This window comes from Phymastichus coffea, unplaced genomic scaffold, assembly GCF_024137745.1.
Source record: "Phymastichus coffea isolate CEN01 unplaced genomic scaffold, Cenicafe_Pcof_1.1 PCOF00002, whole genome shotgun sequence".
In the NCBI taxonomy this organism is placed as follows: Eukaryota; Metazoa; Arthropoda; class Insecta; order Hymenoptera; family Eulophidae; genus Phymastichus; species Phymastichus coffea.
In genome coordinates, this window is record NW_026706813.1 from 4,541,596 (window position 1) to 4,556,767 (window position 15,172).

Consider the following 15,172-nt stretch of genomic DNA (forward strand, 5'->3'; position numbering starts at 1 on the left):
CACGATGCAGAGCAAACTGCCGCTCCGTTAACACGTATGTTAATACGTGTATTCGCCTTAACGTCAGCTGACTTAACTTAGTTGTCTTCGATCAAGCAGAGTTGATGATCAACTCACCTTAAGTCACGTGCCTTGTGACACACGATGAGTTTCAAGTGTAAGCGACTTTACTCCAAATCCACTTAATCCCCTAGCTATAATAGGATTAAAACCTAAGCTTTTTCTAATTGTTTAAACTACTAGGAAAAATCATATGACGAAATCGGCGAATAATTTTAATAGATTTTATTAATAAAAATCTCTACAGTCTTTGTCGGGACGAAAGACTGACGCACGCGAACAGGATTTACAATTAAATAACTTTCGGTGAGAAAGAGAGAGAGAGAAGATACGAAAATTGGCGCGATCTAACGCTTGGCGCAAATACAAAAAAATATCAACGCTAACACGGTTGAACAAAATACTAAATGTATTTTGTCACGCGATAATTAAGGGAGGTGCACCTACCCTGCGGTGCAATTACGGTGATCAGCCGTAATTGTTGATGTTAGAAAAAAACGATCAATTGCCTCTGGTCCTGATTTATCAGCTGCGCTGCCTCGTACCGCCTTTCTGCTGCAAATCTGCTGCTTTCGTAACGCCGCAATCTGTTTATCACCTTGATGCACTCGCGCGCGTAATTAATCTGTATAAAATGATTATTCGGCGAGAAAAACTGTAAAAACAAAATTCGGCGATATCCACTCCAATCAACAGCTGAGACGTAACTGCTAATTTAAAAGATCGCGCGCCCCCTCTCTCTCTCAATACTTAGAACTAACGCGCGAAAATCAGAATCGCGAAAGGTTCGATTAATTAAATCGACTACCGTTGCAGTCTTAATTGCAAAGGACAGGTTGCTGCGGATGTTTTTAAGTTATAAACAAAAATGTCGCCTCAAAGTGCCGAAAATCAATACCTTAATGCAAGATGAATTCAACTGCTTAGGTAATTTTTTCTAATGAATATTAATATCTCCAAATAAATACATATATTCAAGATTAATTAAAAAATAATATATAATTAGACAAATCTGGATTTTTGAAGATTCTGCTCATTACATAATTCAGCCGGATATTCTCTACATGAGATACTCTTTCGTAAAAGTGCTCGTATGATATGTGCATTTAGCTGGTGCACTTGATATTTCATAGCAATTACATACAACCGCGCCAGAGCCTAGTGTTTTCAAACGATACTACGATTGCTCTTTCAATAAACATTATTTTATAAGCTGAATGGTTTCAGTAGAGCTACATCAGGACGAGTCTCAATGATAACAACAAACTAATCCTATGAAAAAATTGAAGCAAACAAGCAATGAGATATGTGTTTGAGCCAAAAGTTTGAACTATAAGGACATGGCAGGATAACATGAATGGCGGCTCTCTCCAAGGAACTCATAAGGCAAATTAGTTCCAAAGGCCTCGAAGAAAATTTGACATGGAAGCATTCCATTTTGATATTAGCACAGATAGCGCAAGTAAGATGACTAACATTCCACTTCTTAAAGCCGGAGTGCATAAAACCATTGCATCAGAGCAGGAGAGCAGACAACATATGATGCGGAAAGACGATAAATCGAAGCATCTTATTTGTCATGTTTTCTATCCACGTGAGCATTATTGAATCAACGCATCTAATAGGAACGCTCATAGAACTGGCGAATATAAATTCGCTCATCAGTAGCTTCGAATTGTCTATGTCCGCGTCAATTCATAAAAAAGTGTGAATGGAAATATAAACGATTGCAGGGCATCAATGGAAAGATATTTAAATGAAAAGAATGATTTAATTAAAAGAATGAAGCTCGTAAAGAGAATTTAAATGCTACATTTGAGAAAAAAAGAATATTAAAAATTGATATACGAGGTCTGTTCAAAAAGTATCGCGAATTTTGAATTTTCGAGGGCTACGTAAAAAACCCCGCACAAAACCAATGGAAAATTACTTTCGGTTAATTTAAATCTTACACTGACAAATCGATAGTTCGTAACATACTGATCAAATGTCTCCATGGGTACCATATCCGGAAACTCGTTTTTTATGGACAAATCAAGGGTGTTAGCTCCAAAAATACATAGTATACGTCTTAGCCATTTTAAGACGACAATGATATGCTTTTATTGAATGCATGTACATTGATTTATATTTTGTGGACATTTGAAAGTCGATGCACATATAAATACTCACAACTTCTTTCTCTGATCCGTATATCTCTTTGTTTTACGCGAAAGTGATAGTGTACGGTGACCCATTCTCAGCCGAATCCAGGATCAACGGCGTGGACGTGATGGGCGTCTGATCCCTGTATGTGTGTGTGTGTGTGTGTGTGCGTGCGTGTGCGTGTGGGTGTACGTATGCGTGTGCGAGTGCGTATGTGTGTGTGTGTGATTGTGTGTGAATGTATGTATTTAAATGTAAGTCAGCGTGTGTATGTGTGTGTGAGTGTGTGTATGTAAATGTGTAAGTCAGTGTGTGTATGTGTGTGGGTTTGTGTATATATACGTGTGTGTATAAAACAAAAAAAATAAAAAAATAGAAACAATAAGCATAAAGCCTATTTCCTCTCTCTTCTTTCACATTACTAATCTCTATTAACCGAGAGGATCTATTATTTCAATTAATTGATCGATATCCATCTGTGCATCTTGTACGCTTCGCAAAAATCTGAGCGATGGATAGTGCACCTGATTTTCATGTCGAGCGTATCCCAAATACCAAAGAATAGTTGCTACATGGGCGCAAGTTCCAAGAGTTCTTGCTCCAGCCTTGCATGTACAGTAGTAACCAAGAATAGGTTCTCCTTCATTTGCAACATCTTGCTCTTGATTATACTCCTCATTAAATGCTATCCATACTTGATGTTTCGCAGCATTTCTGAATCTAGAGGAAATTCTTATTCTCATAAAACCTGGTTCATTGGTATTCCGATCGATTTCAAAGGTTTGTTCGTCTTCTCCGATTTCTTCTTCATTTTCAAACTCAGCCCTTAAAGAAGAATCCTGAACGTATGAAGGTGCCAGCCCAACTTGATAAGTTCCATAAGTTAATCCTCGTAAATATTCCAATGTCAAATTCGGAAACAATGGCACATGCATTGCAGTTAGGTTATCCCATCGACCTCGTCTTCGTTGAAGACCTTCAACTTCTACTCGAGCTTGCACTAGATTGAGCTCGTTAACTTTATTTAACATCTGTTCTGCTAATTCTACGTTTGCATCAGGCATCATAATTATTGTATGATATTTATTTATTATAGCACCGGCTATACGCAGAAAATCAGTCAAGTTGGGAATATGAGACGTAGGAATAACGTTTGCAAAAAATTTAAATAAACTTTTCAGATGGCCATTTCTGGCTTCCACGATCCATCTAGTTTTTGTGATGATTCGAGCTTGGTTGACATCTTCTGTTGAGAACTGAGCTTGATTACGATCAAGTAAAGGTGGCATCAATGTAACTAAGCCAATATCCTTTAAAATAGGAATGGCGTCTCGGTATCCGCGATCCAGTATGAAAATGTCTTGTGCACTAAACCATCTTTGCATTCCGTCAACATCCATTTGGAACTCTTTTAAAAGGATTCTGGCATCATTGTTAGCGGCATTCGAAAAATAAGGTCCTTGAATATCAAGTATATATCCATCTGGAGCTACAAACATGGCAGGTTTTAATAAATGTCTGTTCTTATTAAAACCTTGTTATTAAAACCCTGTTCTTCTTCAGGTGTGGCATTATACAAGCGATTTGCAAATGGTGTTATATGTCTTTCTATGTATTCCTCCCTTGTTATTGATCCAAACCCTATGTTCTCATCTACAAATCTCATCATCAACGATTGTCGAACTGTACTGATTGCTAAACTCGTAGCTTGCCTTGAAGAATAATGGAACATTACCCATAAAAATTCATCCGAAAGACCCTGTTTTAACTTATACAGGAAACATAGAAGGTCTTTTTTAGACACATAACGATGGCCACCTGGAACGATGACAGGATCAGAGTATGTGAAAAGATCATTAAAGTTATCTTTTGAAATAGGAGAAATAGCTGCAAATTGTTCATCTGTTAAAGTGCGTTCATCTTCATATCTGCGTACAGGGCTATGCACAATTTCTTCACGCATCGCTTGAACAATTGATTGTAATTCTGGACCATTCAAAATGTATGGTCTATTATTGAACCTGAAATCTTCAATAATATTGAGTGGTAATAAACCCTTTTCATCCAAATGCTCATTACAGCAACAGTATCTTGCTGGCACATAAATGTTTCGCTCTACAAAAATATGAACTCTGGATTGCAAACTTAATCTGTGAATGTTAATACGTCTATGGCACACCAAACATTCATTATTAGTACGATGAGAAAGAACATTGAGTCGAGTGCAATTGGGATCAGCCTGTAACATTTGAATTTCATGGCGTATTGTTATATTACAATTGTTACAGATCCGAGTTTCAAGATCAATAGGAGCTTCTGGTCTTCCATCCTCCAAGCGTCTTGTAAAAGCGATTTCTCGTAGAAGGTCATCTTCAGCGTTAGCCAAACGTACCATTACTCTAGCATGTAAAACGTTAGCTAGCATGTAAAACGCAAATAAAGCAAGGAATCTGACATCTATTAGCCATTTTAACAACCAGAAATAATTATATTCTTTTGCAATGAAATCAAATCAGTACTGTACAGTTAATTATTCTCTACGATGAAGACTTGTATTTTTTGTATTCTACTGTATCCCAGTATACATTGTAAGACATGTAAATCAACAGCGTAAGCATTTATTTCTGGGTGTATAATTAATAAACGTTGTTCAAATAACAATGAATAAGGAAGTCTGAAGAAGACTGCCCTGGATTTATTCTAAACTAAGATTATTTTTAAGAATTGAGAAAAGAAATATTACAACGATCTCTCTACAAGCCACGAACTCTTCTCCGCAATATCCTGCAATGGTGGACTACAGTGGTGGCAGCCTCATAACCATGCATATTGAGATTACAATGGCAAGAGTTGGTATTTTTAGAAAAAAAGGAATGTTTTTTTAAAAATATAGAATTGTGTATCGGCTTACGATTACTGACCGGCCATCGTCAGTACGAAACAAGTAGTCGCTTTCGTAGACACATATTGAAAAAAATAACGAAACGGTTCTACTTAAGGATTATGGCAAACAAAAAGTTCTAGAGAGTGAGGCTCCTATCTAGTGGTGAAAAAGTGAAATGAAATATATAAAAAGTGAAATGAAATATTCAAACTCGATTACTCCTGGGCTAGTCTCTCAATAACAAGTCGAGTTTCAATATTTCATTGTGCATTTTCTGACACACTAACACGCATAATGAATAACACACACAAACACTAACACACGTAGATAATTACACATGAACTAACCCACACACACATAAACTCACACACACACACACACACACACACACACAGGGATCAGACGCCCATCACATCCACGCCGTTGATCCTGGATTCGGCTGAGAATGGGTAACCGTACACTATCACTTTCGCGTAAAACAAAGAGATATACGGATCAGAGAAAGAGGTTGTGAGTATTTATATGTGCATCGACTTTCAAATGTCCACAAAATATAAATCAATGTACATGCATTCAATAAAAGCATATCATTGTCGTCTTAAAATGGCTAAGACGTATACTATGTATTTTTGGAGCTAACACCCTTGATTTGTCCATAAAAAACGAGTTTCCGGATATGGTACCCATGGAGACATTTGATCAGTATGTTACGAACTATCGATTTGTCAGTGTAAGATTTAAATTAACCGAAAGTATTTTTCCATTGGTTTTGTGCGGGGTTTTTTTATTTTTCATTTTTCTGTAGCGTTATGTTGGTACTTACGTCCCTTACTTATACTGACAAAGTCGTCCATTTTGGATGTTTAGTTAATTTTTAACAGCTGTTTTGCTAGGATATTTTTTTGGCTCGTCTTCGATTTTTGCCTATTCTATAAAATGGAACAAAGAATTTGTATCAAATTTTGTATGAAAAACAAAATAAAGTGTGCGGACACATTCCGGATGTTGACTGTGGCATATGGTGAAGCTACCTTAGACCAAAGCAACGTTTATCGGTGGTACAAAATGTTCTCAGAGGGCCGAGAAGACATGAACGACAAACAACGTGCCGGACGCCCGAGCACGTCAACAACAGACGAAAACATTGATTAAGTGAAGAAAATAGTATTGGCCAATCGTCGAATCACCGTTAAAGAAGTTTCTGAGGATCTAAACAGATCGATTGGCTTATGCCATTCGATTTTAACCAATGATTAGGGCATGAGTAGGGTCGCCGCGAAATTCTTACCACAACTGCTCAATTTCTACCAAAAACAGCATCGCGTTAACATTGCTTAAGAGATGTTGGACTCGGTCCGTGACGACCTAACTGTGCTCTAGAGGATCATAATCGGTGATGAATCATGGGTTTATGGTTATGATATGGAATCGAAAGCTCAATCATCCCGATGGAAGTTGCCGCATAAGCGAAGATTGAAAAAAGTGCGTCAAGTTCGGCCGAACGTGAAGGTGTTGCTCATAGTTTTCTTCGATTACAGAGGCGTGGTGTATCATGAGTTCTTGCCACAGGGTAGTAAGGTCAATAAGGAATATTACCTGTAAGTTATGCGTGATTTGCGAGAAGCAATCCGCCAGAAACGTTCGGATTTGTGGGCGAACAAAAACTGACTTTTGCACCATGATAACGTCCCTGCTCACATATCGTTGCTTGTGCACGAATAGTTGGCCGAAAACAACAGTAATGGTGCCACAACCACCATATTCCCCAGATCTGACCCTTTTTCCTGTTCCCAAAACTGAAGAGGCACATGAAAGGACGACGCTATGCCACGATTGAGGAGATAAAGATGGCATCGAAGGAGGAGCTGAACAAGATCACAAAAAATGATTTTTTTAAGTGCTTCGAGGATTCGAAAAAATGTTGGCACAAGTGCATTATATCCGAGGGGGATTACTTTGAAGGAGATAAAATAGATATTCATGAATAAATAAATAATTTTTGAAAAAATACAAAATTCGCGATACTTTTTGAACAGACCTCGTAGAAGAGGGGTCTAAAGGAAACAAATAATGAATTAATACTGTAATAACTATAATATGATGGACTTAATAATTAAAACATAAGGATCGTATCGATAATTGCCGGATAAACAACACAAAAAACGCTTTTCGATCAACCCAGGAAAAAGAATAGAAACAAAAATGCGATCAAATCAGGATCGTGATCAAAATCGAAACTAAGAACGAGAGTGAGGCGTATCCTGGTAGTATGGACTGTAGTCCATATGCCATGCGGCAGATTGCACCAGTCCTATAACTACATATATACTATATTACTACAGGTAATAGCAATAATGCTGATTATATATCCCAATGATCTGAATTGACACACGAAAGATCTAACACCAACATTTTACATTAATAAAATACAAACTGATATTGTGATAACATGCGATCATGCGTTCAATCGTTGTGTAAAGAAATAAAAACGTGTTATGATTAATTGATTACAATTGATACTTCAAGGTATGCATATATATGTCGGATGTAAAAGAAATTGAAATTGGTTAATTTGTGGCTAACCGACCAAATGATATGTGAAATGAATCACGTGGCGTTGTGATGTCGATTGACTACTTTGTGGCTAGTTGACCAATATAATGTACGTAATGAATTGATAGTTTTTTAGTCACTGTGGACTTGATTAACTATTTTGTGGCTAGTCAACTAATGATACGTATAAGTGTCTGTGTAAATTGTGTTTGTGTTACCTGAGTTCGAGGAGGGTTTGTCTCGCGGCGATTGCTAAAATAGCACGACTCAAACAAAGAGAACTGATTGGAAGAGTTCTTTAGAAACTAGAATAAATACGCGTCTATTAAATACTATTTTAATTGAAACTAATTAAGCTTAACTATACTACATTGACAAATTAAATAAGTTAAAGAAATTCTGTTTAACGAATGTAGAATTCAAAACGTGCGATTAGTTCGGACGAATGATTTATACTGCCTGACCTCTACAACTAACCGATAACGCGCTGTCACCCGAAACGTATACTCTTCCCTACTCTCCTTAAGTAAGAAAGAAAGAAAAGTCATATAGTTAGATCGTAGTTAGGCATGCTGAGTAAGTATATTGATAAAGGAGAAGAGAAAAAAGAGAGAAAGAAATAGTACGTGGCCACTAGGAGAGAGGAGAAAGCGCAACTATATTACAACCTTACAATTTCCCTTTACTTTATAGAAAATACTTTCGTCTTTCAACGAAACAATATCCAACAAGTGTGTAACAATTCTTATGTATCTTATTTATTAAAACTATTTTACAGCATGCACGATTCTAAACATTAGAGTAAACTGTAAACATTTTTTAACGGTTCATTTTTTGTTAAAATCTATGCTGTAAGATTAATGGAGCACTTTTTCAATAAATTCATTTTTTTATGTTTTAAAACAGTTTTTTAAGAATTATGAAATATTTTTCACAACGCCATTTTTTAAATGCGGAAAAATAAATTTACTGTAAAAATGCCCTTGTTTTCTCAGATTATAAATCCTAATAAAAAAAATTAGCTCTTTAAAAATGTTTTCTATTCACTCTAAAAAATTGTGCTCAACACAAAATATTGTCCATAAATTTGTGACGAAAGTCTTCCAATGATACCGGGACCTTTTTTAGCTATACAAGAATAATATGGCTGCCGACCATAAGTGTGTAACAAAGGAGCTACAACGTCTTCACTGATTTTTACAAATAGAGATAAAAGAGGCATTTTCGTTCTCAATAATCGATAGAGGAAGGGCAGAGAGAGAATGTTAATAAACGATTATATCATCAATTATACTGAAACTCAATTTTATTGTAATTATAATGACAAACCAATGAAGATATACACACCTTATGAACTAATTATAAAAAAAAAGAAAACGAACGAATGTGCGACTTACAATAGGCACGGACTACCCGACAGGTGAACGCCATAGGCTCTCTTAAGGCTCCAACGAGCAAAGCTTAGCTCTGCTCTCCGCACAGGCGGTATGGGCGAAGGCGCTTCCCGTACCCGGGTTTTCTGCACTTACGTTAGTTGCATCTTTGGCCGATATGCAGCTTCTCTCAAAGCGTGAACGCTCGTGATCGCTGAATCTCGCTGAGTTTTCCTACTTAGCCTACTTTTCAGGCAGTGCACGATGTTACTCATATCAACCAAAACGTCGTAGGCCTGCCTTGATCTATTTATAACTTTCATTCTCTATATTTCCCTCTTTTTTTCCCTCGCTTATTTCCACTACTGGAACACTCACTTCTCGGCAATAATCGTCGCTCAAACAAAAAAGCCGATAGTTAGGTACATTCTTATTGTGCGTCTAATACGAGCCAGTGTACCCTGTCGAGAACAGAGATAGAGGAGGGAGAAAGGCTAATTAAAAGCAGGCTTACCGTCTGCTTCTTCACAAGTATATTAGCATGTTTTTTCAGAAAGTATAGATTTTCTCGGTATCATGCAAAGAGAGTAGCACTACCAAGTTCAAGGTTAAGGATGCTTGTTCTTTTAATTGAAGCTGTTTTCATTTTCGCAGCTAATAGCGAGATGCAAAAGTTCTCTTCGCTATCACTGACACGGATATTCATTGCAGCCGCATAGGTGCGTCACGATACATCTGAAAAGTCATGTATTTCAATGCTTTTGACATTTGACGTTTGAAAACAACGATCTTTCGACCAAGCAGGAAGAACTGTGAATGCACGATAATAATTTTGCCATTTCACACGGAATTCATTTGGGACAGATTGGTCGCATTCACATTTTGCGATTCATACATCTTGTAATAAGAATTTTCCCTACCGTGATAAGCGATGCAAGCTACCCTAATGCTATAAGCTTGCAAATTCCGAATAAACCGTCCTCTTAGTGACCACTCCCTTGTTACTTTTTTGGTATAACAGAGGTAAAATGAAATTAATCAGACAACGAATTCTAGTAAATACGAGGGTGGTCCGATAAGTACTTAGTCTCACCGCCCGATGGCGCCACTCTCGCAAAATAAATATTCTATCACGTAGTACAACCTTCTCGATGGTTACTGTCAAGATTTCAGCCGGATCGGAGTTGTAGTTTATTTTTGAGAGCGTGTGAAAGCAAGTGTGTCCGTTGATGTTTGAAAAATGAAAAGGAACAGTATCGGTCGGTGATTCGACTCTTGTTTTTGGAAGGGAAATCGCGCAGCGAAATCAAAAAGCGCTTGGATACTGTGTACGGTGACTCTTCTCCTTCGATGGCGACCGTCAAAAATTGGTTCAACGAGTTTCAACGTGGTCACACGTCGATTTTTGAAGAGCCACGTCCAGGTGCTCCGAAAACGGCTACCATGGAGGATAACGTGACAAAAATTCACGATCTCGTATTAGCAGATCGACGATTGAAGGTGCGCGAGATAGCTAAGATCGTAGGTATCTCAAAAGACCGCGTGGGTCATGTCCTGCATGAAATTTTGGGCATGAGAAAGCTGTCGGCGCAATGGGTGCCGCGTTTGCTCACTCCGGACAAAAAGCGCAACCGTGAAGCAACTTCAGAGCAATGTCTGACACTGTTTAAGCGCAATCCGAAGGAGTTTCTGCGTCGTTTCGTGACAGTCGACGAAACATGGATCCACTGGTATACACCAGAGACCAAGGAACAGTCGAAACAGTGGACTTTACCCGGCGACAGTGCTCCGAAGAAGGCGAAGACTGCTCCATCGGCCGAAAAAGTGATGGCCACCGTTTTCTGGGATTCACAAGGTGTGATCTACATAGACTACCTGGAGAGGGGCAAAACGGTCACAGGGCTGTACTGTGCCGAATTATTGGGCCGATTCGACGTCAAATTGCAGAAAAAACGGTCCCATTTGGCGAAGAAAAAAGTGCTCTTCCACCATGACAACGCACCGGCTCACACCTCCGCCGTCGCCATGGACAAATTGGTCGAATTAGGCTACGAACTGCTGCCCCATCCGCCGTATTCTCTAAATTTAGCCCCATGCGACTTCTTTTTGTTTCCAAACTTGAAAAAGTCACTCGCCGGGCAAAAATTTGAGTCGAATGAGGAGGTAATCGCTGCCACGGAAGCCTACTTTTCAGACCTCGAGGAAATGTATTTTTCAGACGGGTTAAAGAAGTTGGAACATCGCTGGGCCAAGTGTATCAAACTAAAAGGAGACTACGTTGAAAAAAAAACGCTACTTTTCCAAAATTTTCGTTTTTCTTTTATAGGCTAAGTACTTATCGGACCACCCTCATATCAAGCACATCGTAATTGATCCATTTTATCTAGCCATTATCGCTCAATAGATTTATAGATATTAAATGGGAAGAATTTGCAGTTAATCTGTACAGAGAAATACCAGTCATTTAAAGACTTTGAATTAATTTGTCTCGTTTGCGCAGTGCGTTCGCGTCTATATATCTGTTATATATCTGTCTATATATCTGTCCGTCTCTAAGTACTATATACCAAGAAAAAATCGATCACTCTCATCCTTGGCGAGTTATAACAGCGTTCAAATCGCGAGGTAGGAAGCACAAGCTGTACTACAAATCACCGTAGTCAAAAGATAATCTATCAGAGATGCGCCTGGCTGTAAAGATCACAAGATGCAGTAGATCCTGATCTTCCAGTACTATGCGAATTAGTTTAAGCATTTTGATGATATCAGTTGTAAAAACAAAACAAAAAAGCGTCAATTCAACAAGACCAACGATAGATCACTCTGAAAAACTGGCCCGATCGTATAATATTTATTAATGATCTCCTTTTCACGAGTTTGGCCTGATGCGTCGAAGACAAACCTAATTTCTTGGGATTAAATTCTTGTTGAATCACAACGTAGTGTGGCAGATGCCATAATCACGTATTAATTAAATTAGAGGATGGTGCATGGGAACCATGTGATCAAGTTTTATGTAAGTGTCCACAAATTCGAAATATGCTTGTGACAGACTTGAATCACGCGTGAACTACTTCATCGCTCATCGCATTTGTTGAGTGATTGAGCCCAGAATTATTCGTTGTATTTATTGAGCTACTCTTGATAGCTCTATCTTCAGAGAAAGACGTACAATGAAGCGTCCATTGTTGTTGCAACTGTGGGTTTCATCGAAGAATTTTTCGAAAGCTTCAGCTTCCAGGTTGATCATCTAAAATCATTTGATCGCTTCGCTTGAATCGTCGTTTAACTATTTGCCACCTACCGTAGGTTAGTGCTTTCCATCGGACCTATATTTTGAGCGACTAACTGACTACGGACGAGTGTTTTAAGGCCTTACCCGTATTTACCCGTAGAAATCAGCTTCGCTCATGTTATCAATTCTGTTACAAGAGTGAAACTCAGAATCTACGAGAATCAAACCTTGAAAAAGTAAAATATCGAGTTCGATAAGATCATGAGCGAGTCAACTTTTTGTTAAGCTGGATAAAACATAAGTGGCTACAGCAAGTTTAAAGCTATTATTCAACCGCAAATTCATAGAAAAACTTCCAATCCACTTGTCAATATCAGCGTAGTATCTGCCGACGTCTATTAAGCTCGGTTGAGATTGGATACTTATTGATACAGGTTTGCACGTTACAAGACTGAATTGATGAGCCTATTTTGTTTAGAGTTGTGTTAATGTTCACGTGCTGTTTGGGAGTAGTGTTGTATTTATTCACTGAGCCTTCCATACGTTTTGAGCCCAACTAATTCTGCAAACGCTTTTCTTGGCTTTTTTTGGACATAACAAATGACTCTAAAAAAGACGATAACAAGTGCGACTAAACGGAGAGGCCTGCGCTGACTCTGAAAATTGATATACGCAGCACGGATTCAAATTGGTCTTAGCAGACTGAGTGATGCTCTTATTAGCCTTCTCCATTCCCTTTCCATCGCAGTGGAAGATTGTGAGCGTTACTCTAGAAACGCGAGCATTTAATTTCAGAAATAATGTAAAATAATTGTCCACTTGATTATAAGCGGTCTCGAATACATGACGATCTCTAGCGCCCAACTTGATTTTTTAGCATTTTCCAGGACTCTGTATACAAACGAATTCTAAAATATGGACGAGCCACAAGTCCCAATGAGTAATCGTCGCTTGGAGATTTGTAAGAGCGTTAATTATATATTAATTGCGCATTATCAATGAAAAGCACATATTTTGACAATGAATTCCTTTTTCGAGTGTATATTGACAAAGGAATCTAATAATATATTAATCATCAATTGGGAAATATGGAATCGCTTCTTCAAAGCTTGCCAGGTGGGCGCGTAATTAGCACCTAACATTTTTTTGACTATTTCGGGTACGGATCCCTTTAGGTATGACGTCAAGTCTGCGATACGCGGACCATTATGAACAAGCGAGCTAAAAATGTCTGCGAAACTGTTACAATCCTCAATTATCCCTAAAAAAGGTGGGGGATTTCAGCCACGTAAGTTTTTCTGTTTGCTCGAGGTCAAAATCGATTTCGCGTTCACAAACGCGACCGTGCATTACTTATTCTTTGACAGCAACCGTCAATGTTGCAAAAAGTATATAGAGCGTGTCTTCATAAGCCGTGTTCATTTCTGCAAATCTATTATCAATTATGTAAGCGTGTCTATCCGCGCCGTTTTGTACGTTAATTTCTTCGTGAGCTATTTAAATTTCTACTAAATGTTCATTAACAGCATTCATACAAACTTGAAATATTACTTTATTATGTATATAGGGGTAACCTGTCTCATGCGTGATCCGATTGCGGCGATCTTATTAATGCGATGTCGCTGCAGAGCGTCGAATATATTAAAAATGATAAAAATGACAACTAAGGAAACGGATAAATAAATAAACACCATCTATAACAGACATTCGCTGGATCCTGCATATGTGTACGTAAAAAGCACGCAGTCACATACAAGTAATATAAACATAGATTATTACGCTACCATGAAAATACTTTAAACTTTTCAATGACAATCAAATAAATAGAAAAAATATTCCTTACTAAATATATACGTTGACATTTAGCAAGAGGGAAAAAAACGAACATACGAGGGTGGGTCAATACATCCTTAAGAAATTCAAGAGATAGCGCTCAAAGCATTCAAACTTATATTGCACCAGCAAGCGTCACTATTAAATAAAGTGCTGTCGAAATTTCAGCTAGATCCATCGAGCAGTTCCGATTTTATCGTCGATCAAAGTGAACAACTTTTGTTTCTTGTTAATAATGGAAAAAAGTGAGTTGCGAGCGGTGATAAAATATTTCTATTTAAAAGGCCTTACACTGAAAGAAATCAAAACTAAATTAAATGCAGTTCATGATGTATCTGCCCCCGTATTTGAAACTATTTATAATTGGGTAAATGAATTTAAACGAGGCCGTACGTCGACTGCAGATGAACTCGTTCAGGCCGTTCTGTACACGTGAGCACTTCGGAAATGATCAATAAAACCTATGATATGGTGTTGAGTGACCGAAGATTAAAATTGCACGAAATAGTTTAGGACACTAAGTTTTTAAAGGGTCCAGTCATTTCGATTTTTCATGAGAAATTGGACATGAGAAAAGTTTCGGCAAGATGGGTGCCGCGTTTGCTCTCAGTCGAAAACAAACGCAATTGAGTGGTAGCCGCTGAGACCCTCTTGGCCCGCATCCACCGTAATCTGGATGACTTTCTGCATCGATTCATAACTATAGACGAAACGTGGATACATCACTATACTCCTAAGACGAAGCAATAGTTAAAACAGTGGATTATGAAAAGTCAACCAGCTCCAAAGAAGGCGAAGTTAATGAAATCGGCCGGCAAGGTTATGGCCACTATTTTTTGGGATGTACGTAGAATTATCTTCGTCGACTATATAGAAAAAGGACAATCACCGGAGAGTATTATTCGTTGTTGTTGGACCGGTTAAACGAAAAATCAAAGAAAAAACGTCCTCTTTTGAACAAAAAAAAATTCTGTTTCATCAAGACAATACACGAGTGTACACTTGCTTAGTTTTAATGGCTAAAATTAAGGAATTGAAGTTCAAATTAGTAGACCATCCACTGTATTCACCAGATTTGGCTCCTAGTGA

At 38.0% G+C, this 15,172-nt stretch overlaps 1 protein-coding gene across 5 annotated transcripts in view; it reads right to left on the reverse strand.

Moving 5' to 3' along the window:
- Window positions 1–15,172, reverse strand: part of LOC131663161 (apoptosis-linked gene 2-interacting protein X 1) — a 1,103,979-nt gene that overhangs the window by 404,233 nt on the left and 684,574 nt on the right. The gene's annotated exons all lie outside the window — the stretch shown is intronic.